Source organism: Geotrypetes seraphini, chromosome 6, assembly GCF_902459505.1.
Source record: "Geotrypetes seraphini chromosome 6, aGeoSer1.1, whole genome shotgun sequence".
Classification (NCBI taxonomy): domain Eukaryota; kingdom Metazoa; phylum Chordata; class Amphibia; order Gymnophiona; family Dermophiidae; genus Geotrypetes; species Geotrypetes seraphini.
This window is the reverse complement of record NC_047089.1, coordinates 76,004,101-76,029,632: the sequence shown is the minus strand read 5'-3', so window position 1 is coordinate 76,029,632 and position 25,532 is coordinate 76,004,101.

Below are 25,532 nucleotides of genomic sequence, written 5' to 3'. Positions count from 1 at the left end.
CTGGCTTTACGCATCAGGTCTTCACCGGGTCACTTGTAAATACTTTCAATAATTATGATATAGACTCCAACAAAAGTCAGTGGAAGAACCCCCCTCCAAATACACACTTCTGCCACAGTTTTTCCTTTTAAATTGGCCTGAGCCAGAATCTTTAACCAGTGGCGTACCTAGGGTATGTGGCACCCAGGGCCCATCATTTTTTGACACCCCCCATGTAAAAAAATATTTTTTTTGTAATGACCATGAAACAGAATAAATGGTCAGAATAGAAACAGGCAGTGAAAATTTTCTTTTATTGAACCTCAGATATGTAACCATTATTCCAAACATAACATAACATAACATAACATAACATAATATAACATAACATAAATTATGTCTGAATTGTCATGACATCAGAAGTACATATGGAGTAATTGCAGGTGAGGCTTGGGACAGTTCTGATTGTGTTAGTTCGGTTTTATGTGTTTTTTGAATAGAAGGGTTTTTATTTCTTTTTTGAAGATTTTGTAGTTTGTGGTCGAGGTCAATAGGTTGTCGAGTTGGGGGTCGAGTGTTGCAACTCAAATGGCTAGCAGGTTGTCGAACAGTTTTTGTCTTTTGAGGTTTTTGGTTGGAGGGTGTGTGAATGGTGCGTGAGTTCTCCTATGTCTGGTTGAGGTGGATTTAATTATTTAACTGAAGAAATTAGTTAACCCCCCCATTCCACACATATTAATTCTCTTCCATTTTTGTTCCCATTATAAAAAACACTGATAAATTCCCAGAAAAAAAAACATTAAAATAAGAAGTGAAAACAAAGGTCCCTACAGAGGAGAACATAACCTAAGAATAGCCTAACTGGGTCAGACCAATGGTCCATCATGCCCAGTAGCCCATTCTCATGGTAGCCAGTCCAGATCACTAGTACCTGGTCAAAACCCAAAGAGTAGCAACATTCCATGCTACCGATCCAGGGCAAGCAACACTTCCTCCATAATAACAGACTATGGACTTTTCCTCCAGGAATTTGTCCAAACCTTTCTTAAAATCAGCAACGCTATCTGCTTTTACCATAACTTCTGGCCACTTCATTTTTAAGCTTAGATCTTTCCTTCCAAACAGAGACCTTGCTAGATATCAAATACAGAAAGAACAAGGTAACTTCACAAGGACTTAGCTGTGCAGGAAATGTGAATCTCCTCATACACCCACCATATAGTGCAAAAATGTGCAAAGGTCTGGTTTTTTCTTTCGATCACTACATAGCCTAATGGCACACAAGCAGCGCTGTTACAAACATATTCTGAAGGTCAATGCTAAGGTTAACAAAGTTTCCTTCCTTGGACCACAAGGAGATGCTGACAAACCACTGGAAGAGATCCCAAAACAACTACCCAGGCACAACACCCAAAGACCCACTCAGTATGTGAACCAGTTGAGTGGAGTGGACTAACTGGGGGGTGGAAATGGGCCCGGAGTTTGCTCAGCAGAATTTCCCAGACCACCTCTTCCTCTCAACACATTGACACGCTGCCACCACCACTAGGAACACCTCACCAGGTAGGCCAGCAATGCTTATAAACTTTATAAAACACATTATTATATTTTCTTATAAAGCACATATTTTAACTGAACTCTCTGACATCCTCAGCCTTTCCATTCACAAAAATAGAAGGAAGAAAAGTTCCCATTTCCTGCTGTTTCATGTCCCCGGCCTATACAATATTTTTCTTCTGCAGACCCTTCAAAAGTCTGACCAAATCCTCGTTTCAATTGCATTATAAAGTACTGAGGATGCCATCTCTCCCCAATCCCAGGTCCTAAAGTCTAAGACAGTAGCGCAAACTAGAGAATGACACGGTGACAAAATTCATCACTGTTCCCGTCCCCGCGGATAACCGCGGGAAACCATCTTCATGTCATTCTTTAAGAAAAGAGGGAAGAATCATAGTATGAATGGCCTCAACCACTGACCCGCAAGCTTTGCTTTGAATAATGCTGGTGTAGAAGGACAGAGGATGAAATAGACACTAGACAATGACATGGGTTTATTTCCCGTGGTTATCCACAGGGACGGGAACGGTGATGAATTTTGTCACCGTGTCATTCTTTAGCACAAATTAGTGCTGCCTGATTCAGGCAAAAAAATTTTGATTCGATTCAGCCTATTGAATTGGTTTTTCGATTTGATTTTCCTGCCCAATCAAACATCGTGGTGGGTTTATTTTTTAGCTTTTTTCACCCCCCTTTGGCTTCTCCTAACCACACTGGCGCTGGGGTGTAAATAAAATAAAGAAACAAAAAGGACTTTTCCTCTCTCTGTTAAATCCTAGCTCAAGTTTGCGGTCTAACTCCAGCTCTGGCAGGATATACATTTCAAATATGACATATTGTAATCACAAAACAGAAAATAAAATTAGTTTTTGTTGTCTGGTTATTTTTCAAATCTTGTTGGTCCAAGGCTCTGGTTGTCTTCTGATAACTTGTTTGCCAGGGTCTCCTTCTTTCTTATTTCAGCATGCTAACCATCCGTTTGCCATCTCTGTCCTCCCATTCTGGTTCCCTTCCCTCCCCAGGAGGTCTGGCATCTTTCCTTTTTTCATCTCCCTCCACAGATCCACCTTTTCTTAACTTCCCTTTCATCCAGCATCTCTCCCCCCCCTTCCCCACCACTCCAGGGTCCACCATCTCTCCCTTTCTTTTCCCAACTACCCTCCTATCCAGTATCTCTATCCCCCCTCCACACCATCCCTTGTGTCCAACTTCTCTCCCTTTCTGTTCCTTCCCTCCCTAAAACCCATGGTCCATCAGCTCTCTCCCTCTCCTCTATTTTCAGACCCATTATTTCTTTCCACACAAAGTTCGGCATATGCACATCTCTTTGAACCCCCCCTTCCTTCCGTGTACTTCTACATTATGGCCCCCCTCCCCTGAAGGCCTGTCCCCCCTTAAAGGTCTGCATCCCACCCCTGAAGGCCTGTCTCCCCCCCCTGAAGGTCTGTTTCCCCCCTGAAGGCCTGCCTGCCCACCCCACCCTGATGGCCTGCTGCCCCGCTTCACCCCGAAGGACCGCTCGCCCCCTGAAGGACCGTTCGCCCCCCCAAAGGACCACTCATCCCCCTGGCTTCCCTGCACCATTTACCTAGAGAAGCAGCCTGCTGCAAGATCGTGATGCCAGCGATCTTTGCACTTCTTCGGCGCTGTTTCCTCCGCCGCAGTCCCGACCCCTCCTCTTCAATACAAACACTGGCTTTCCTTCAGCATACTTCCATTGCTTGTGCCTAGTTATTCTTTGTATCCGTTTCTAGGTCCAATTCCATGGGTTGTGCTGGGCTTGCCTCAAGGTTTTGGCTCTCCTCCTCTGAGGCTCTGCTGCCAATCTCCATTGCTTCAGCAGTCTCTGACTGTATGTCCCTCAGCCCTGTGTAATCCTATATTCTCTGTCTCTGCCTCTATCTCTATGTCTCTAGCCAAGCTCCCAACCTGTTTAAGGTATGTGAGCCTTGCCCCAAACTTCCAGGCTGGGGAAATGTGTTCTGGGCTCTATGGCTCCCTCTCTAGTCATGGAATGTAGGCTTCCAATTTACACTTGGCTTTTCATTTTCTGTGCTTTTGGTTTTCCCCTCCCCCAGCCTGTATTTTTGCAATTTAAAACCAGGGAGATTACTGCACTTATAAGGATAATAAGCTAGTTTAGAAGTGATGTGCTTTACATCCTCAACTTGGGTTGACTCATCCTCAGGGTCTAGGTGCGCAGGAGCACCCGGCATAGTCAGTGGGTGACAGGAGCTACTTTACGATGCCTAGCGACACTTCTGGCATGAGCCATACTTACAGTGGTGTTAGGGATCATAAAACACCTCTATAGCCACGATGCAAGTATAATTTTTTTTAGGAACCAGTAGGTGCCTACATTTTCAAAAAAAAAAAAAAAAAATGCTATTATTTGTTTTTAGTGAAAACAAAAAATTCTGTGGAGATGGCGATGTTCAAGATGCAGGCTTTATTTAAAAGTACAATTAAATAATCCACATAAAATATATCTAGGACCCAAATAGTTGGGAGCTATTTGTTTTTAAACATCATTTTTCACTTAAGCTAGATGCTGGTAGGGTGCCTACTGGTGCCTAATTTAAGGCACCGTTTATAGAATATGGGCCTATGGTCTGGATTCAATAAGCATCACCATTGTCATTGACCACCTAAAAAACAGTCACTTATTGTGTATCAATCATGCAATGGCGCTGTTTATAGAATCATGGCTTCATGAAAGGTAGGTGCCATAAATGTAGGCTAGGGTTTTCAGGGCCTACATTTCCAGAACCTACCTTTTACATGAATCACAGCTTTGATGGCACTTTATGACAGCTAATGCTACTTCTGGCATTAGCCACGCCCTCAGTGGTGTTATGCATCATAAGGCACCTCCATTACTATGATACAGGTGCCTACATTTTAAAAAAAATGCTATTATTTGCTTTTAAATGGCGTTTTCCACTTAAGTTAGGCTAGAGTGCCTACCAGTGCCTAACTTAAAAGGCACCATTAATAGAATATGTGGCGGCGGAATCGACAGACACTTAAAAAATGGTCATCAAGTGGTGCCAGTCACGCAATGACACCGTTTGTGGAATCATGGCTTCATGAAAGGTAGGCACAGGAAATATAGGCCAGGGTTTTCAAGGCCTACATTTCCAGCACCTACATATCAGGTGAATCATGGCTACGGAGACACTTTATGATACCTAACACCACTTTTGGTGCTAGCCACTCCTATAGTGGCATTAGGTGTCATAAAGTGCCTCCTTAGCTGCAATGCAGGCAACATTTATTTTTTTAGGCGCCGTTAGACACCTACATATTTTTTTAAACGCTTTTGTTTTTAAATGGCATTTTCCACTTAAGTTAGGCTCCAGTGGACACCTACTGGCCTAACTTAAGACACCCTTTTGTAGAATATGGGCCCATAAGTATTCTCAGTAATCTGAACTATGGTATCCCCTAGCTTTCAGCAAGATTTCTAACCATGGCCCTACAAAATATATTCTGTTATCAAATGTTGTTAAATATCTAGTCTTTCTTCTGAATCTTTTAAATCTGTATTTTTAGCTGAACGTTCCGGCATTGTATAGATAGATAACAATATCCAAATTGCATTTTTTTTTTTAGCACTACCGTTCCATTTGTTGTTTTTAATCTCATTGCCTTTTTATAATTTTTAAATGCCTATCTTGTTGAGACAGCAACACAATAAATCTGAAGCATGTATCTGTACAGAAAATGCTTGGGAACATTTTGAACATCAATTCTATTAAAATTTAGAACATTATGGACTGGTTGAATTGGTGCAGTGGTTGGCTGCCTTGATTGTCTGGGATATCTTGTCCTCCTACAAAATGACACTGTTGTTTTCTCAGTATTTAGTCATTGCATCTAAATAAGTCAAGCAATAAATTATTTAATTGGTAGACTGCTTTTATGTAGTCTTGTGCAACTGAGGCTCTTGTTTTCATCTGCCCTCTTTATTCTTAGATACGAAGGGGTGCTGAAAAGTTCTCAGTCCAACCGACCAACTTCCTAAATGGAGTGTTACCTTATTTCATTAATCCATTCCCTTTATACAAAACCACAGAAGCAATTTTTAGCGTAGGCCGGCACGCTGAATGCTCTGCGCTGCTCCCGACGCTCATAGTGTCAGGAGCAGCGCAGAGCATTCAGCACTCCAGCCCACGCTAAAAACCGCTTTTGTGGTTTTGTAAAAAGGGGGGGGGGAGTAAGTGCAAATCTGCAGAAACAAAATTTTCTGTTTTGACATTGTTTCAAGATCATTGATTGAATCATACCCATGTCATTCTTATCTTGGTTGGGCTGAGAACTTTCCAGCACTCCCTCATAGTGTGAAGACTTTCAGTCTCTGGTAACCAGAACTGAAACTATGATGTCATAATGCCTCATTCAACCAATAAAAGCCAACCTCATCTGTGATATCACAATGGCTTGATTGTCCTATACTTGGCTCGCTTCTATTACATTTGAGGGGGTGCTGAAAAGTTCTCAGTCCAACAACCAACTTCTTAATTTCTGAGCATTATTTTGCCACTGTAGCTGAAAAGAGTGTTATATTATTTTGTTACGTACCTATGCGCAGAAACAAAATTTTCTGTTTTGACATTGTTTCAGATCATTGATTGAATCATATCCACGCCATTGGTTGGGCTGAGAACTTTTTAGCACCCCCTCATATAAAAGCAGTCTTTTTCATTGGGTCTTATTGACCAGGACAGTATTTGCTGCAGGCTGGGCAAACTGCATTTTAGTCTTTAACAAACTGTACCTTTTAATAACATTTTTCATAGTTATAACAAAATTATTCTTCTGTAATTGGCTTTTGTTATTATTTTTTAAAAATACTTTTATGCATACACCTGCCTTCTCTTCTGCATGTTTCAGTGATTTTAAGTCTCAGGAACTGGCCCTAGCTCACGGCAGCATTCGTGATGCGGTAAGGATCGTATTGAAATCCTCTGAACTCATTTAGACTGTGACATTTTATGGCAGATTAATTAAAATGATTCGTAGTTACTTCAGCCCTGGTTGGATTGGAGAACAAGACTCAGATGTAAAATGCACTCATCAGATTCACTGCCTGATTACTTCAGCATTTGCAATTAGTTAATGCCAATGTTTTGGTAGTGAAAAACATGCAGAAAGAACAAACTGTTTGTAAAGTGGCAGTGTGTGGCAATCATATTTGTTCTCATAAAATCACCCCACACTTTTATAATCTAAAGAAGACCATGTAACTGGATAACTGACAGCTTTATTTTCCCTCCCCCCACCCCACCCCACCCCAGGTGCTTTCTGATGTTAAAGGAAATGAATATTTATGGGACTATATGTCAGACACATAGGAAGGCAAAGTCACAAAGCAAGAGTTAAAATCCCTGCAGTATAATATGATCCTTCTTCAGATAACCAAGCAATGGGCTATACTCAGACTAGAGCGGGGGTAGGAAACTCCGGTCCTGGAGAGCCGTATTCCAGTCGGGTTTTCAGGATTTCCCCAATGAATATGCATTGAAAGCAGTGCATGCAAATAGATCTCATGCATATTCATTGGTGAAATCCTGAAAACCCGACTGGAATACGGCTCTCCAGGACCTGAGTTCCCTACCCCTGGACTAGAGGAAGCTAAAAGAGGGTGTGACTTACGTGGAGGTGGATTTTAGAAAGGGCATACAAACTGGAATTGAGACATCCAGGTTGAGAAATGTCAAGTTCCACTTGTACTTTAGAACAGGATCTTCCAATGTAGAGAGTCTTTTCTAAAATGCATTCACGAATGAGATTACGATATGGCTCCAGAAAAAGGAGTATGGATTGAGACATCTGGGTTATACTTCCATTGCTTTCAATGGAAGTAAAACCAAGATGACTTTATATGTTCTCCTTACTTCCACCGAAAGAAAAAAAAAAAAGTGTTAATTGTTTATACATTAGCACTACAGCAAACTGGATAGTTCCTCAATCTTTGGATGGATGAAAAGACACCCCGCAAAACCGACACCACAATGAGTCTTAAGATGTCGGCATTGGCGACATCAGGAAAAGCCTGCTTGAAAATCCCAGATGAACAATTTGAATGTGAAAATGATGGCAACTGTATCCAAAAGTTCCCAATCCCAAGCAGAAGTCCCATTACTCACACAAATGCACACCACTCCATCTCTCGATTCAATCCATGTGGGTGCATGGAATTCAAGCAAAAAATTCAACGTTGTTCATGTCTCCAAAGAGCCCTCATCAAGTCAGCCCTCCCCACATTCTGTGTTAAGGAAATAGTTTCTAAGACCACAAACTTGAGATCCTTTAAATTATGAGAAATCTTCTTTCAATGTAACACCAGAGGAGCCTACAGGACTTCCTGCCGGATTCTACTAAGATGTTCCTGAATACGTTGTACAACCAATGTAAATCTTTGTACATGGGCAAAAAATCATATAAACTGATGCTGTAGTAGAACAATCATTAGTGCCCCTTAGTTACAAAGAAAAAAAGTCAGGCTCACCATATCTATACTGAGGGCATGAACGCATACAGACCAGCAGCCACATGGACTGTGACCCGCTGGAGAGCTTGCAGCACTTAAAGCAGGTGCTGTAGAGCAGTGGTTCCCAACCCTGTCCTGGAGGACCACCAGGCCAATCGGGTTTTCAGGCTAGCCCTAATGAACATGCATGAGAGAAATTTGCATATAGTGGAAGTGACAGGCATGCAAATCTGCTCAATGCATATTCATTAGGGCTATCCTGAAAACCCGATTGGCCTGGTGGTCCTCCAGGACAGGGTTGGGAATCATTGCTGTAGAGTAAGACTTTGTGAACCATTCCCTCAAATTACGGTTGCGTGAAAAAGCAAATCTTGGTAAATTCATGAAAGGTTTATGCACCCCCAACACATTCCAATGTCATATTATTTTTTTTTTTAATGACAAAGGCTTGAAGTGAATATAGCAAAATGCAAGCTAGGGTTGAACTTTGTACTTGCTTAATAGACTGCAATAACACCTTTTGGGGGAGGGGAGGGATTCAGTGCACGCTTGTATACATTCTTGACATTTTTAGCAGGATAGCCACAAATTGTTTATTTTTTGAATTTTACTAGTTTGCGAGTACAAGTTATATGTTGATTTTTTTACGCTGTTATTTTCACAGGCACTTTGGATAAAACTCTCTTGCTTGGCTTTCTGGGGCAGTGAATGCAAAATGCGGCTTGTGTTAAAGCTGGGGGGTCAACCCTTTGTTAGCCTTCGCAAGATAAGTCTTCGAGATTTTTTTTTTTTTTTCATATAAAGCACACTGGTAAAAACTTCTTGTGCAATGATTTGAATATGCTATGCACCACTGGTGAAAAGTGTTCACCGTATGGCGCCCTGTGAAGTATTTATGAGCACAAGAGGTTTTTCATTTAAAGCATTTCACATCTTACAAAAATACTGTCATAAGAAATTGCATTACATGTGGGGTTTGTTGTGAAATTGCACTGGTCTGTCCCTGGGTGTTTACAAATTTTGATACCCCGTTGTTGCTTTGGACCACATCCATCTTTGGCATAAACTTTTTAACATTTAACTTCCTGCTTTCTTCTCAAAATCTATTTTCTCATGTCTTTCCTTCCCATCAATCCATGTATATCATCTCTACCCTCTTTCTTTTCCCTTATTCCCATCTATCCATAAGAAGCAGTTCTTCTATCATACTCTCCTTCCCTCCCTATGCACCATCTCCTCTCTTCCTTTCCCTTCTTTCCCTGTACACCATCTCCTCCCTCTCTCTCCTCTTCCCTTCCATCCCTCTACACGATCTCCTTCTTCTCTCCCCTTCCATCCCTGTGCACCATCTCCTCCCTCTCTCTCCCCTTCCCCTCCATTCCTGTGCACCATCTTTTTCCTCTCTCTCCCTTTCTTCCCCCTCCCTGTACACCATTGCCTCCTTCTCCCCCTCCCATGTTCTGACATATTTCTCCTCTTCTTCCCACAGCCTGGCATCTCTCACGTCTCCCATGGTCTGGCATCTTCTCTTGCCCCATCTGCATTTTCTCCGCTCTCATCCCTCCCCACCCCTACCCCTGGTCTAACTTAAAAGATCTCCAATGGGCCCATGGTCTGGGCATCTCTTCCCCTTCTATCCCTCTCTCTCTCTTCCCCTCATCTTTTCCCTTCCATTCCCAGTCTCCTTTCAAAGTCAAATCTTTTTCAGAGGGACCGCGGCATAACAGCTAGAACTGCCCTGAAGCTTCCCCTCTGCCATGATCCATCTAGGTAGCAATAGGAAGTTGGATGGGGTGTGGAGGCAGATCATGGTAGAGGGAAAGCTTCAGGGCAGTGCTGGCAACTTCTGAGAATGGCTGCTGTGCCGGGGCCCCCTCTGAAAAATAAGTTTCAAAGGAGACCGGGAAGGTGAGGAGAAGGCAAGGAGAGGGACAGAAGAAGAGATGCCCGGACCACATGCCAGTCCTGGTCATGTAAGGTCCCAAAAATATTGAGGTGCTGTGGGTGCTCAGGCACCCACAACACCCACAGAGCTGCCACCTTTGCTATACTGCATACTTTCTCTTACTATTACACACTATTCCAAACATATTTCCCATAGGAAAGCTAAGGAAACTGATTTAGATGGTGTGAAAAACAATAATCTTTTATTTATAAGCCAAATGGAAATACATTGGTAAAACTTTGTAATCATTCACACTTAATTTGCAAAGGAAATTTTTTGACAATGGTAAGAATAGCTTTCACATCTGCAAATAGGCACTTACTTTCACAGGTAGACCGTAATATCAAACAATGCAAAAATATCACTCTGGAAAAGAGAAGTCAAATAGAGAGGTGAAGATTGCAAAGTGGAAAGAGACATAGTAAGAATGATCAAATGTGATTATCTAGAAGTCTGGACTCCTGCTTTAATGACAAACAATGGCCTCCCTGGGGGTGGAGGGGGGGGGGGGGGGGGGGTGATGGAGACAAGGGCTGTATCTGAATTTGTGAAAGCATTGGACAAGCAAAAAGGATTTCTAAAGGAGAGGAAAGGATCATGGAGATTAGTAGATGGGCAGAATGGAGGAGCCATTAGTCTGTTTCTATGTTTCACTGATAGCTCTCTTCTCTAGTGCTCAAGAATAACTTTACACCAGATTCTAGCTCAAAATAAGAATAATAGCAATATTAGGTAATAATAGGCAATATTCAGCCTTCAGCAGTTAGTGGATTTTAAGCCACTCCATAGGCAGAACTGAGCCTGGATATTCAGTGCTAGCATTGAATATGCAGGTATGTGCGTTCACCTGGGGCTTGATATTCAGTCGGCAATGACCAGCTTTTTACTGACTGCTACCAGCATTAAGTCATATCTGGTCATCAGCATTGAGTTTCCGGGTTTGCATAGCTGGCGAATGCATACGCAGTTAGGTACGACATTCAGCACTGAACTGGCTATAGATTACTGCATAAAGCTAGGACTGACTTTTATGCACTCATGCATTTGTGATTGCCCTGGGCAATTAAGTGCTGAATATCAGCATTTAACCAGCCAAGTGCTGACTCTGCCCCCAAAATGCCCCTCAAACAGTTGACTTTCAGTTTAATTTTAACCGGTTATTTTCAGCAGCACTAAACAGTTAATTGCCACAGAAAATTAGCAGGTGGGTCCCAGATGTGATTTCACTAGCCAGGAGCAGCTTCTGGCTCGTTAAATAACTGATAGGAATAACTATCGACAGATGTTGCACCATGCAACCGCAAATCATTAAAACAATACAAAAGTCATTCTTAGTCATGAGAAACTTAAGACAAGTTCAGAAATTCTTCGAGAAAACTCAATTCCAGCTCATAGTTCAGTCCTTAATACTAGGCCTACTTGACTACTGTAATATCCTCTACCTCCCATGCCCTACAACCATAACAAAACAACTACAAACTATCCAAAACACAGCACTAAGACTCATCTACTCATTAAAGAAACATGATCACATTACAGAAGCATATCTCCAATCGCACTGGCTTCCGATCCCAGCAAGAATACAATTTAAATTCTACTGTCTACTATTTAAGACTTTATACGGAGACAGTCCAAACTACCTGAATAACCGCCTCATCTACAACACCGCAACCAGACATAGGAAAACTCACACCTCATTCTCATACCCTCCAATTAAGGAGGTCAAACGGAAAAAACTATATGATGGCCTCCTGGCCACTCAAGCAGCCAAACTAGACAACCAAATCGCCAATCTACTGACGGCATCCCTCGACTACAAGACTTTTAGAAAAGAAATAAAGACCATACTTTTCAAGAAAACTCTGAAAAAAGAAATAATACTGCAAGTCTCAAACTCCACCTCTCACTAAAGCCAACTACCCCAAACAAATAACCTTACCCATTTCTTACTCTTTTTGAAAATGACCAATTTTTTTTTTTTTTTTAAATTTCTTGTTGTAATACATCTTGGATAATTCTTTTGTAATCCGCCTTGAACTGCAAGGTAATGGTGGAATAGAAATCCCTAATGTAATGTAAATCACTTTTAATATTCAGCCATTGGAAGTTAACAGACAATGGCTGATATTCAAACTGGTGCCTGGTGACTTAATGGTTACAGTTAGCTATGTGATGCTGGGTTCTGTGGTAGGAGTCACTGGCCAGGTAAAGGATCTAGGTGTCATTGTTGATGATATGTTGAAACCCTCAGCTCAATGTGCGATGGCTGCTAAAAAAGCAAATAGAATGTTAGGAATTATCAGTAAATGAATGGAAAACAAAGATGATGCCCTTGTATAACTCTATGATAAGGCCACACCACAAGTACTGTGTGCAGTTCTGGACGCTGTATCTTAAAAAAGATATAGCAGAATTAGAAAAAGTACAGAGAAGGGCGACAAAAATGATAAAAGGGATGGGACAACTTCCCTATCAGGAAAGGCTAAAGTGGCTAGGGCTCTTCAGCTAGGAGAAGAGACAGCTCAGGGGTAATATGATAGAGGTCTATAAAATAATGAGTGGAGTGGAAAGGGTAGATGTGAATCATTTGTTCATTCTTTCCAAAAATACTAGGACTAGGGGACATGCAATGAAACTACTAAGTAGTAGATTTAAAACAAACCGGAGAAAATATTTCTTCACACAATGTGTAATTAAACTCTGGAATTCATTGCCTGAGAATGTGTTGAAATCAATTAGCTTAGCAGGGTTTAAAAAATATATGGATAATTTCCCAAAAGAGAAGCCCATAGGCCATTATTGAGATGTCTTAGGGAAACCCACTGCTTATTCCTAGGAAAAGCGGAATAAAATCTGTTTTACTACTTGGGATCTAGCTGGGTATTTGCAACCTGGGTTGGCCACTGTTGGAAACTGGATACTGGGCTTGATGGACCTTTCGGCCTGTTCCAGTATGGCAATTCTTATGTTTTTATATTCTTATGAGGTCCTAACTTTATCTGCTTCCATAACTGGATAACGGACTGAATATCTCGGTTAACTGGTTAAGTACTAACACCTGCTAAGTTCCACCATGGACTGCCCCTGCACTAACCAAACAGCAAAGGAGTGGTTAGTGTTGCTATTTAGTGGACCTGTTCTGTTAAGTGCTACTGAATATCATTGGATTGGCAGGCACAAACAATTTAACAGGGCAGGTGATTCTCGTGCATGGTTAAACCATTCTGAATATGGACCATCTGGTCTCTAGATTCTCCAAACTGAGGAATAATGGCATGGGAGAGAACTTACAGTTCCAGGTTTTCTTCTAGCTCTAGTCCATTACAGGCCTTGCAGGTAATCTGATCCTCAACTAACCAAAAACGAAAATAAATGCAAACATTTTTAGCTTCAAAGCCCTGGCCCATTGGTTGCTAGCGTAAAATAATTCTCACACATTTCAATGGTCTCCTATGCTCCACCTAATGTGACGTTATTACTGTTCCAGCCTCTTGTGGGTTCCTTAGCAAATTCAAAAAAGGCTCAAGTGATTTTTTTCTCTTCTAGGTGTTGATATTAACTCAGTTTCACAGAGCAAACAAAATGTGTATTTCTTTTTCTTTTGCCCTTGCTGGTAAAAGGTACAGTTTACACAAGCAAATGATGGATTTATATGTATAACTTGAGCTATATGTGCAGAATGAGCAGTGACTTTAGAAAAGGTACTACAGTCCTTGCACATATAACTGATAGCAGGCAAAGATTTACATGAGACGTGCTCTAGGCATGGTTTGGGCAGTCCTTAAAAGTATAAGTGCATTCCATCAGTAGCATAATAAGGGGATATGAAGGAGCAGTCTTACTCGGGCTGCCGACACCCCTTTTCCTCTCCATCCCCTTCTCACTCCTCACCCCAGCCGCCATGCGTGCACTTGCACCCCCTTCCCTGTTCCTTTTTAACTTTGGCGTGAGCAGTGATGAACTTGTGACCACGTCGGCTTCGGCACTTTCTCTGATGTCATTTCTCGAAAACCTGCACATGCAAATGAGGTTTGCGGAAAATCACGGAGGGTTGTTATATTTGCATATGAGGAGCTGCTGGTGATAGCAATTGGCACATGTGCAGAATACATCTGTAAAAAAGACCCCTGAATTAAAAGAATACAGAAGGGATGCTCTCTTTCTTCTGCCGCCAGGGGTCCTTGTCTCTCAACACCCCTGGCAAGAAGGATGCATACTCCCTCATGCTTCCGGTGATTTCTACCCCCCAACAACCCCATCTGGCACGAGAGAGGACCACTCCCTCCTGCTATCAGTGATACCCACATCCCTGACCCCCCCCCCCCCCCGACACACTCCCAATACCTCTCTACCTCTCAGTCCAAGGCCGTCCGGAGGGATGCCTACTCCCTTCAGCTGACGGGCCTGCCTCTTAAAAATGGTGGGCCTTCCCCTCTCTGGTGCATCCTGGAATGCACCAGGAGGGGCCTAAGGCTATGATTGGCCCAGTCGCTTAAGGCCCCTCCTTTGGCTCCTTAGGCCCCCTCCCCGGCACATTTGGGAGGATGTCAGGGGATGGGCATCACCAGTGGCAGGAGGAAGTGGCTGTTGGGGGATGGAAATCACCAGCATCAAGAGGGAGTGAGCATCTCTCCTGCTGGGGGGGGAGGGGGCTATCAGGGGTGGGGGTGGGAATCACTGCTGGCAGGAGGGAGTGGGTATCCCTCCTCAGGGGGCGTGGGGGGGGAAGAGGCAAAATTTTCTGACACATTTGAGCTGTCAAAAGCTTTACTTTCTTGTCAATGCCTGAGCCAATCAGCGCTCAGGCACTGACCAGAAAGTAAGCTTGGAACTGCAGGAAAATTTTACCTGCAAATGTAGGACAGTGAGGTTAGGGAATCACCCGGCGATAATAGAAAATCGTCCAGAGTGCTCATTTAAATATTAATGACTTCATTTGCATGGCAGAGTTGGAACTCGGAAAGGACCATGGTGAGCCCTTTTGAGAATTGACTGGTAGAACACTTCCACGCTAAACTGGCTGGAAATGGTTTAGCGACCATCATTAAAGGCACAGTAGGTTTTGAGAATCTTCCCCCTAGTTGCTAATAACTGGGGTTAACAGTAAAATAACATGTCTTAACAACAGCCCTTGTTTACTCTCTCATTGCATAAAATAGAGCCAGTGTTAACATAGTTTCAAGTTTATTTATAATTTGATATATCGACCATCACAAATATCTGGTCGGTTTACAATAATAAAAAGTAAAAGATTATTTAAAATGTTAAAATTATATTTTAAAAAAATTGAAATAAAAGTAGGGGGATTGAGATCATAGCATGAGTTAGTGGTGACATAATAAGAGTTCAACATGATTAGCACTACTCCCAGGTGCAAAACATTTTGTTTTGCATTTCAGAATGGCATGGAAGAGTAGCTTAGTTATTGAAAACCTGGGCTTGATATGCTGGGATGTCTGATTCAAATCTTCCTCCGAGCTCTGCAGCCTACTTTATGTTTGGTTTTGTTTTATTTTTTTACATTTATTTAATCAGCATTGCAAGGAAATGGAATAAGATACATATATATATATATAATCTCCTCGCTTTGTCTCCCATGTCGCTCCATTCCTGTGCACCATCACCTCCTTTCCTCTCCCCTTTCCCCTTCATCCCTGTGCAACCTCTCCTCCTCCTATGGTCTGACATATTTCTCCTATGCTTCCCACAGCCTGGCATATCTCTCCTCTCCTATGGTCTAGTATCTCCCCTGCTCTCATTCCTCTCCACCTCCGCCCCTGGGCTAACAAAACAGTTCCAGGGGACCCCACAGTCCAAGCATCTCTTCTCCATCTGTCCCACTCCCTCCCTTCCCCTCACCTTCCTGGTCTCCTTTCAATCTTCTTTTTCAGAGGGGCCCCAGCATGGCAGCCATTCTCACAATCTGCTGTCCCAAAGTTTTGCCTCTGCTGCAGTCCACCCAGGTGGAACTAGGAAGTTGCATCAGAGGGGAGGTGGATTGTGGCAAAGGGAAAGCTTCAGGACAGCTTGTGAGAATAGCTGCCGCTCCTCCGAAAAAGAAGATAGAAAGGAGATTGGGAAGGTAAGGGGAAGGGAGGAGAAGGACAGACGGGAAAGAGATGCCTGGATACACGCTGGCCCTGCTCACATGAAGTCCTAAAAATATTGGGGGTGCTCGGGCACCCAAAGTACCTATAGAACTGGTGCCTATGTGCCAGAGAACCTTATAACAAGCAGTATTGGCAATTGGTGACAGACAAATGTTTGCATGTTGTTACATAAGTAGTAAGTAATGTGACTTTATAGTGATGTTTTCTGTGCTTTTTAAGCATTTTCTAAGGTAGTAATCTGACACTGCTTTCACTTGCTTAGCTGCAATGGCATCTGTCTATCCTAAAAAAAAGAAAGTGGCAGGCAGTTGGTTGAGTGAGAATAGTTTTATATAGAGAATTGCAGACAGAATTTAACTTTTAATTTTGCACTTTTAGAATAAGTACTATTTCTCATGTTATAGTGGTGGCAGTCTGGAAACTTGCTCTGAGAAATGTTTCCTGACAAAAAAGGCACCTCATTAATTTCTTTTAATTTCATTAGGCTATTTTAAGGGACTCAGCTTTTTCTTATATGGCATCTAGACTGTGGAATTCACTGCTGGCTGAGATTCAAGCAGAATCCTCCTTTTGAAAATTTAAAGCTGTAGTGAAGGCCTGTGCTAAAAACCTCTAGAGCAACTTGATAAAAGTGAGCATTAGGCAGGCTTTTGCAGAATTTTTCAGTTATATTTTGGGCGTGTGTGTTATCTTCAATAACACATACGCCCTCCTCGACGAGATAACAACAAATCCCCCAATAGGAGAAGCCATTGCAGCAGACAGGACCTGGACTGAATTCCCTATGGTAAACTGGACAGACATGAATCGACTCTACAAAAAATACAGTCATGCCTCATGTGACCTGAACTATTGTCCCACGTATCTAATAACCAATGCCACCCCCAAATTTAGGGCCAGCCTCATGCAATGGATCCAAATTATACTCACTGAAGGTCAATTCCCGCAGCACCTAGGAGAAATCATAATCACTCCAATTGTGAAGGACCACAAAGGCCTTATAGATAACCCCGCTAACTATAGACCCATCGCCTCAATACCAATATATGTCAAACTTCTAGAAGGACTAGTTGCACAATTCCTCACAAATTACCTGAAAGACCACAATCTTCTCCACCCCTCTCAATCGGGATTCAGATCCAACCACAGCACGGAGACTTTACTAGTAACCCTACTAGACACAGCCCGACAGCACCTCAGCAAAGGCAGAAGGATGCTGATAATTCAACTCGATCTGTCTGCAGCATTCGATCTGGTCGACCACACCATCCTACTACAGACACTAGAAGCCATAGGGATCTCAGGCAGAGTATACAATTGGTTCGAAGGATTCCTTAAATACAGATCTTATAGAATAAAGTCAAACAATCTTAAATCAGAACCATGGTCCAACCCCTGTGGAGTTCCTCAAGGATCACCACTCTCACCTACTCTCTTCAATCTCTTCTTATCCTCCCTTGGGTCTACCCTAGACAATCTGAATGTAACTTCATTTAGCTACGCTGACGATATCACCATACTCCTACCCTTTGATGCTCCTGACCCAACTTCTACAGAAAAATTGGAAAAAACCCTTCAAGCAGTGGAAAAATGGATGGCAGATCTCAAATTGAAGCTGAACACTGACAAAACAAAATTTCTACTGCTTGAAAAGGATAAGAATCCCTCCATCACAGAACTAGAAATAAACGCCTCCAAATACACTATACAACCTACCTTAAAACTCCTAGGAGTAACAATAGACAGATGCTGCACAATGCAGGCCCAAATCAGCAAGACCACCCAGAAAGCATTTCTAACCATGTGCAATTTAAGAAAAATCAGAAAATTCTTCGACAAAGAGCAATATAGGCTAGTAGTCCAATCCGTAGTACTAGGTCTATTGGATTACTGCAACATACTCTATCTGCCTTGCCCTGCAACAATGATAAAAAAAACTACAGACAATTCAAAACACTGCACTCAAATTAATCTACTCACTGAGAAAATTTGACCGCGTCACCGCGGCCTACCTGGACTCACACTGGTTACCAATACAAGCACAAATTCAATTCAAACTATACTATCTATTATTCAAAGCAATAAATGGCACAGCCCCCAATTACCTAAACAACCGCCTGTACCAAAACACCACCACTAGGCAAAGAAGAACTAAGACTCCTTTTACCTACCCCCCACTCAAAGGCACCCAGCGCAAGAAGATATTTGACAGTCTGCTGGCGACGCATGCAGCGAAACTGGACCACACTATCTCCAACCTGCTGATAACAACAAACGACTACAAATATTTTCGCAAAGAAATCAAAACCCACCTATTCAAAAAATTTATACAGATGGCTTAACCCCAACCGGAGCCCCCTCAACGCAACTCCATCCTCCTCCCCCCTTCACCAGTTCCCTTCTCTTTAGCATCAAGCATGTCAACTGCTTCCCTAACGGTATATATACTGGATCTGCACTATTTCCTATTTGTATAGCATCTTGTAGCTCTTGAAATATACAGCTCCATTATTCTTGTAACTTCTCTGGAAATGATCAGAATTCTCTCTGTAATTATCCTGGAAATGTCCAGTTGTCTCTTTTGTAATGCGCCCAGAACTGCAAGGTTGAGGCGGAATAGAAATCAGTAATGTAATGTAATGTAATAAATTATTTTTTCTTTATGTCCCTTTTTTCATCCTTTTGTTAGATTGTGTATTAGGTTTTAATATTTTTGTGCTATTACACTTCCATCCTGCATGTGTTTGTTATTTGTTCAGTTATTTCATTTTTAAATGTACACCATCATAATGATATTTGAATGGTATTGAATTTTTCCTAAAGAAAATCAATGAAAATAAATTAATGATTCCTAATGTTTGATAAAAATAGAATTATGCATAATAGCTACAATATTATATTAATGCTTATTTGCATACTGTGGTGATAAAATAAAAAAATCATCCCTACAGTGCCAGTTGTATCTTAGGGCCTCTTAGCAAGTGTTATGCGGCAAATGCACCAAAGCCCTTTAAATCCCTATGAACCTCGATACATTTGCCGCACCAGCCAGCACTAATTTGTTTGCTAAAAGAGGCCCTTAGTCTTGTTGCTGTAACTTGAGTGAATAGTATCCATTGTGATATGATTTGTTTTAGGGTTTTTTTTTCATGAGATAATGTGGCATCAGGCCAGTGTTGGGAGAATTGGACATCCATTCTCATCAGATTAACATTCCTGAAACCTCTGATAAGATCCCCCACACCAATCTAACCCCCAACCAAGCCCTCTTCAAAGTACAAACCCTCCCACCTCCTGATTCCCCCCTAGGCATCTATCAAGAAGTTTCCTGGTGACAGTGATCCCCAGTTGCTCTTAGCCCATCAATACTGGGATTCAAAATAGTGACAAAATCCCCCTACCGAATAAGGAAATGCAACGTTCTTGGATACAGCAGTGCAAAATACAATTTAATATGTGAGTCACCGGCCGTGGCAGAACCTAATACTGCCATGGCTGGCGATAAAAAAGCCTAATGCGGCTTCATAAAAGGGGGAGGGAATTGCTACTTATACATCATGTTAATTTACATATGTAAATTATGTAAACCTTCTAGAAATGTCTTCAAAGTCTTGTTTCTTTATTGTCATACACATCTGGACTTCATGTGTTTTTGCAGATATATTTTTTCAGGGATTCAGGATCTTTTCTTTGGTTGTTAGAAATTAATATGAAGAACAGTGACTGAGAAATCTCCAGGGAATCAGGATCTAATTCTCTCGCTTAGATTCAGGTTACATGCATCATTGCTTGGCTTTGTTTCATAATTTTCCAAAACCATTATCATATTATGCACTACTCTTTCCTCTAGCTAAAAGCTCTAGTTATGTTTCCTGTCCTTTTACAATATGGGCATTATTCATGTTTTCTCCTGTTTCCCTTACAGATTGTATTTCTTTTATCCTTTGCTAATAGAGGGGAGACACGGGAATATTTATGCATATTCTTCATGGGTATCTCTGTTTGTTATTTTTCATGAACACAGTGTACTAGTTCTAATTCTTCTACACCTGGGATTATGATTGGGAATTTGCATGCCTTCCATTTATGTGAAGGAGCATTGCAGTATGTTTGTTTATTTCCCAGTTGGTTTATCTAATAGCTCTTGACATCTCTCCCCATGCTGTTGTTCAAATCAAAGAGAATATAAATTGCATTTTAATAACTAGTTGCTATAGTCCTTCCATTGACCTCAAAGGGCTGCTTATATAGCCATATTAAAGGTTGCTGTTTAGAGTCCACATATCATTGGATCTTGACCAGCATCCAGTGTGTAAAGTAGCTGTTGTATACTGTATAGGACCCATAGGCTCCAATCAATACATTGCAGTACACAGAGCAGACATTTCTGTGCTATTGGATGGAATCTTAAAGCTGTGCATTATGATGAAGATAATATTATAAGGGACCGGTATGCTTATTTGCATACTGTGGTGATAAAATAAAAAAATCATCCCTACAGTGCCAGTTGTATCTTAGGGCCTCTTAGCAAGTGGGACCGGACAAAAAGCTTTCCACAATAGCCAGCGGGATAAAATCAAAGATGTTTATTTAAAAATATACAGTAGTGAGGACCCGACACAGTACTGTGTTTCGGTGTACCAATACGTCTGCATCAGGGGTCACTAAATATAATAAAATGAAGACCAATTAAAACATAGATTGATGTTTTCTTTTATGAGAATGATGTTACTTTCAGTGCTTTTGGTATCTTTTATTGTTTTTAATTTTACATTTCATGGCTGTTTATTTCTATGCTTTAATTGGTTTTCATTTTATTATATTTAGTGACCCCTGATGTATTTTGGACTGAAATAAACATCTTTGATTTTATCCCGCTGGCTCTTGTGGAAAGCTTTTTGTCCAGTCTCACTGTTCTCTTTGTCTACACTGCGTTTGTGGGTCTTCTCTCTAGTGGATGTTTTGTGGCATCATGATAATTTATCATGTATTAAAAGCCAATTTAAAACATTTTTTTTTTTAAGAAACCTAAGGTGTCACTAGGCACCTCCCAAGACTGGTGATTAATATCCGGGTACCTAGCGGTGCTTAGTGATGCCTCTTGCCTATGTAGGCATATTTAGGGGCGGAGTAGGCCTTAAGCACCACTAAGCACTGCTAGGCATGATTCTGCAAAGAACCTATGTTCCAGAAATGTAGGCCTTTAAAACTGTGGCCTAAGTGCCTAAGTTTGTCATTACGCACTGGTAACTGTGATTCTCTAAGTGGCGCTTGATATGATTGACATACGGCAGACACCATTTTTCTAGGCACCTGTTGTTTCAGGCTCCATTTATAGAATCATCCCTTCAGTTTCCTGGGCTAATTAAGGGCCCCTTTTATCACGCTGTTGTAGTTTTTTTTTATCACTTGCTGCTGAGGTAAAAGCTCTGATGCTCATAGAATTTCTTTGAGCACCAGAGCTTATACAGCAGTGGCCAGTGATAAAAAAGACTAACATGGCTTGAAAAAAAAGGCCTAAATAAATGATTCAGACAGATTATTCAGATAGATTACGATGGCGGAAATCAGTACTGAGACATTTGCTGAATATAGAAACAGAGAAATAGAGAAGATGTTGGAAGAAAAGAATTCGGTCTATAGTAATAGTACTTAATCTTCCCATTTGCACCCACCTATCCTGTTGTCTCAGGTCTTACATAACCTGCCAGCCATCACTTTCCTATTAATACTAAGGGCAGATTTAAAAGAAATGAAAGAAAGAAAGGAAAACTGACCACCGACTTTAGGGGGGTCAACTGTGTGAGGTAAACCTGATTTTCAGTTGAATTTATATGCCTAATTTTTTTTGTCTCCAAATCATCCTAAATGTAAGTGGATATAAGAAGTCTAAAATTAAAGTACTCAGCCTTAGGGAACCTACACTTCATGGTTAGTGCTGAAAATCAACATTAGCTTGCTAAATCCTCTCCTGATCTACAAAAGAATTCCCAAAGAACCCTTTTATTGACCAAGTGAAAAATAAACTCAAGGGTCTGAGAGCATTCCAGGACCTACTACCTTCTACTTGATTAAAAATAAAGCCTTGGCTAGCATTACTTTCCCCCTCCCTCCAGAAACGTGTAAACCCCACACACATACAGCTTACCTCCTCTCAGCTGCATGCATGGTATTGCTCTGAGAATGAGTATATCCGCTGACTTTTGTGTCTGGGGTTGTTTTTTTTGTGTGTGTGTGAAGGTAAATTTGAAAATTCTAAACATTATAATGCTATTTTCTCTGTCCTAACTCCTCCCCAGGAATGCTTTTCCTCTGTCTAGCAAAAAGTATGCACACTGTGGAACCCATGGGTCCTTTTAACTAGACTGAGCGAGAACAATTTCATGAGCCAGTTAATTTATCAAGGTGATTTTTTTTCTCTCTCATAATGATTGGCATGGCAGTCTTAAACTATTTCCAACACAGTTCACAGCTCTTCACTCCAAACTGCTTATCCAGACTGCATGGCCAGATATATATGCAGGCAGTTCAACAAGGGGCTACGCACATGTCAGAACAAATGCAAATTCAGTCATGTGTGCTCTAGTTGTGAAGGTAATCATCTGGCAACCAGGCGCTGAAAGCCAAATCCTGATAGAGCAATATCAAGAGAGAGGCCATTTGAGAAACCAGCAAATAATTGAGTTAATCAAAATCTTTGAAAAATGATTTTGAGCATGTGTTAGCTGTGTCAAATGAAGCACTCTAAGAGGGTTCTTTATGGGATAACAAATTTAAGAATACCAAGGTCACCTTTCTGTTCAGAGATGTGGTCAGTCAGAAAATCAAGAAGGGGCTGGAATGAGCAAGATACGCAAAACCTTTTCATAGGAGTCTTATCAAAACATGAACCTGGAAATTGTGACTAATGTATAACCTGGCTATATTTTTATCTGAAAAGAAGTTCAGTGGGTGATTTTTTTAAAAAAATTATTTATTTATTTAATTCATTTTCTATCCTGTTTTCCCCAAAGAGCTCAGAATGGGTTACAAGTTGACATACATAATATACAATTAACAGGTTACAATTTACCATAGTTACAGTACAAAATTTTTTGATACGTCATAGCATGTCTTTTTATGGCTCAATTTGAGCAACAATTTTTATACCCCCCCCCTTCCCCATGGACAGAAATACATACCTGGAAAAGCAGATACTTACTTGTAGCAGGTGTTCTCTGAGAACAGCAGGTATAAATTCTCACATTGGGGTCCTTTTACTAAGGCGCGGTAGCCGATTTAGCGTGTGCTAAATGCTAATGCGTCCATTATATTCTATGGACGCATTTAGCATGCACTAATATTTAGCACGCGCTAATTGGCTAGCACGCCTTAGTAAAAGAGGGGGATTGTTTGCTATGTTCAAGAGAAAGTTCTATAACAAGCTGAATAAGGGAATACAGCCAGTATAGAGGTAATTTTATGGTTATTTTTGAGCATTTATGGCAATATCCTCTGACTTCGATAAAAAGCACTAAAAATTGGGCACAGAAATCTGAGCACATGCCCCATTCTTGTGTACACAATTTAATTGAATAATAGACAATTAACACCAATAATGGGATCTTAATGAACAATTACTGGCACTAATTAGTTTTAAATAAAATTTATGTGCATAAAGTAAGGTGTAAATAATTTTATATACCATTAAAAAAGGAGGCATGAAAGTGGGAGGGTCATGGGAATATCAGGGCGTTCCTTGGATTTATGCATATAGTCATAAAATAAGGGGGATCTGTGCCTAATTTAGGCATGAGGATTTATACCACATTTCAGTTAATGCAAATGGTCGTGTCTAAAGTTAGTCGAAGTTCCCATCACTATGGAGGAAACTCTATAACCAGCACCTAAATTTAGGTGTCGGTAGGCACCCTGCCGATGCCTAAGTATTTTAAAAATGCAGTCAGAAATGGCAGGGTTGAAGCAACTACTGACACCTACAAAAAAGGCAGCTGAAGCTGCCGCTGGAATCGCAGCTAGCTAGCCACTTTAGGGCATGGAACGCCAAAGTAGGCATGGCCTACACCAGAAGTGGCTACCCAGCCACGAATTATGGCAAGATAGGTGACTGAAATGTACCCTGTAAATCCCTGGCCTATATTTCAGTCGCTTATCTTTGCCAATCGCAGTAAGAGAATTCCACTCCCCTATCAACTGAGTGGCAGGGACTCCCCAAAGCCGCGATTCTGTAACCAGCGCCCAAGTCAGATTACCTGTCAATCATTCTAGGGTGGGGGTTACAGAATTGCGGCTTTGGGGTGATGGGGGCGGGGGAAATTCCTCTGCTGCAATTGGCTGAATGGCTGTGGTAGGGAACCCTCGAACCACCCCCCCCATACAGACTTTCCATGGCAGTAGTGATGCCCACTCCCTCTTGCCGGCACCCCCCGCTAAAATCCCTAGCAGGAGGGATGCTCAATTTCTCCTGCTGCCACCACAACAACATCACCAGGAGCAGGGATGCCCACTCCGTCCTGCTGCCACCATTGCAACATCACCAGAAGCAGAGATGCCCACTCCCTCCTGCTACCACTCCCTAATACCCTAACTCCCCAAAACCCATCCCCGTACCTTTTTCTTGAAGGCTGGCCGGAGGAATACCCCCCACCCTCTGACTGGCACCCCTCTTAACATCTCTGGCAGGAGGGATGCCCAATCCTTCCTTCTGCTCCCCCCCCCGAACACCCCCCTCTCTAAGCCCATCCTCATACCTTTTTCTTGAAGGCCGGCTGGAGGGATGCCCCCTACCTCTGGCCGGCAGGCCCACCTCTGTCTGGGCCCTAGTGCAGATCTTATGCGGGACCCAATCAAATTAATACTATTACTATTTATCATTTTTATAGTGCTGAGAGACATATGCAGTGCTGTATATTTAACATGCAATAGACAGTTCCTGTTCAGAAGAGTTTACAATCTAATTTAGATTATATTTGGTGTACAGGACATATAAGGGTTGGGGAGTTTAACATAAGCAGACCAAGCCTGTGAAGCAAGTAAAGGATGAGCATCATGCTCAAAGTAGTTCTGTGGGGTTAAGTAAATCAAGAGTATTTGTCCTATTTCAGTTCTTATGAACTAAAGCTCAATTTCATTAATTTGTTACTTGTTAATATATTTATTTTTATTTGTTAATATATAACAGACCAGTGCATTATATATATATTAGTTTAAGTTCAAAGTGATACTTAACTTAACTTAAGTGCTAGACTTAAGCAGTTTAGCTGTATCGCTGGTTTAAATGGGGGCTGTTGCTGAAAATTTAGAGTCCACTTTAGTTCATTGTGGGTCCGACGCGGCCTGCGTTTCACGGAGCTGTATTCGCTCCCGCTGCATCAGGGCTTTTTAATGCAACAGTAACTTAACAGCAGCAGCGCACCACTTCTGTATAAACAATGCCCATAGGTGG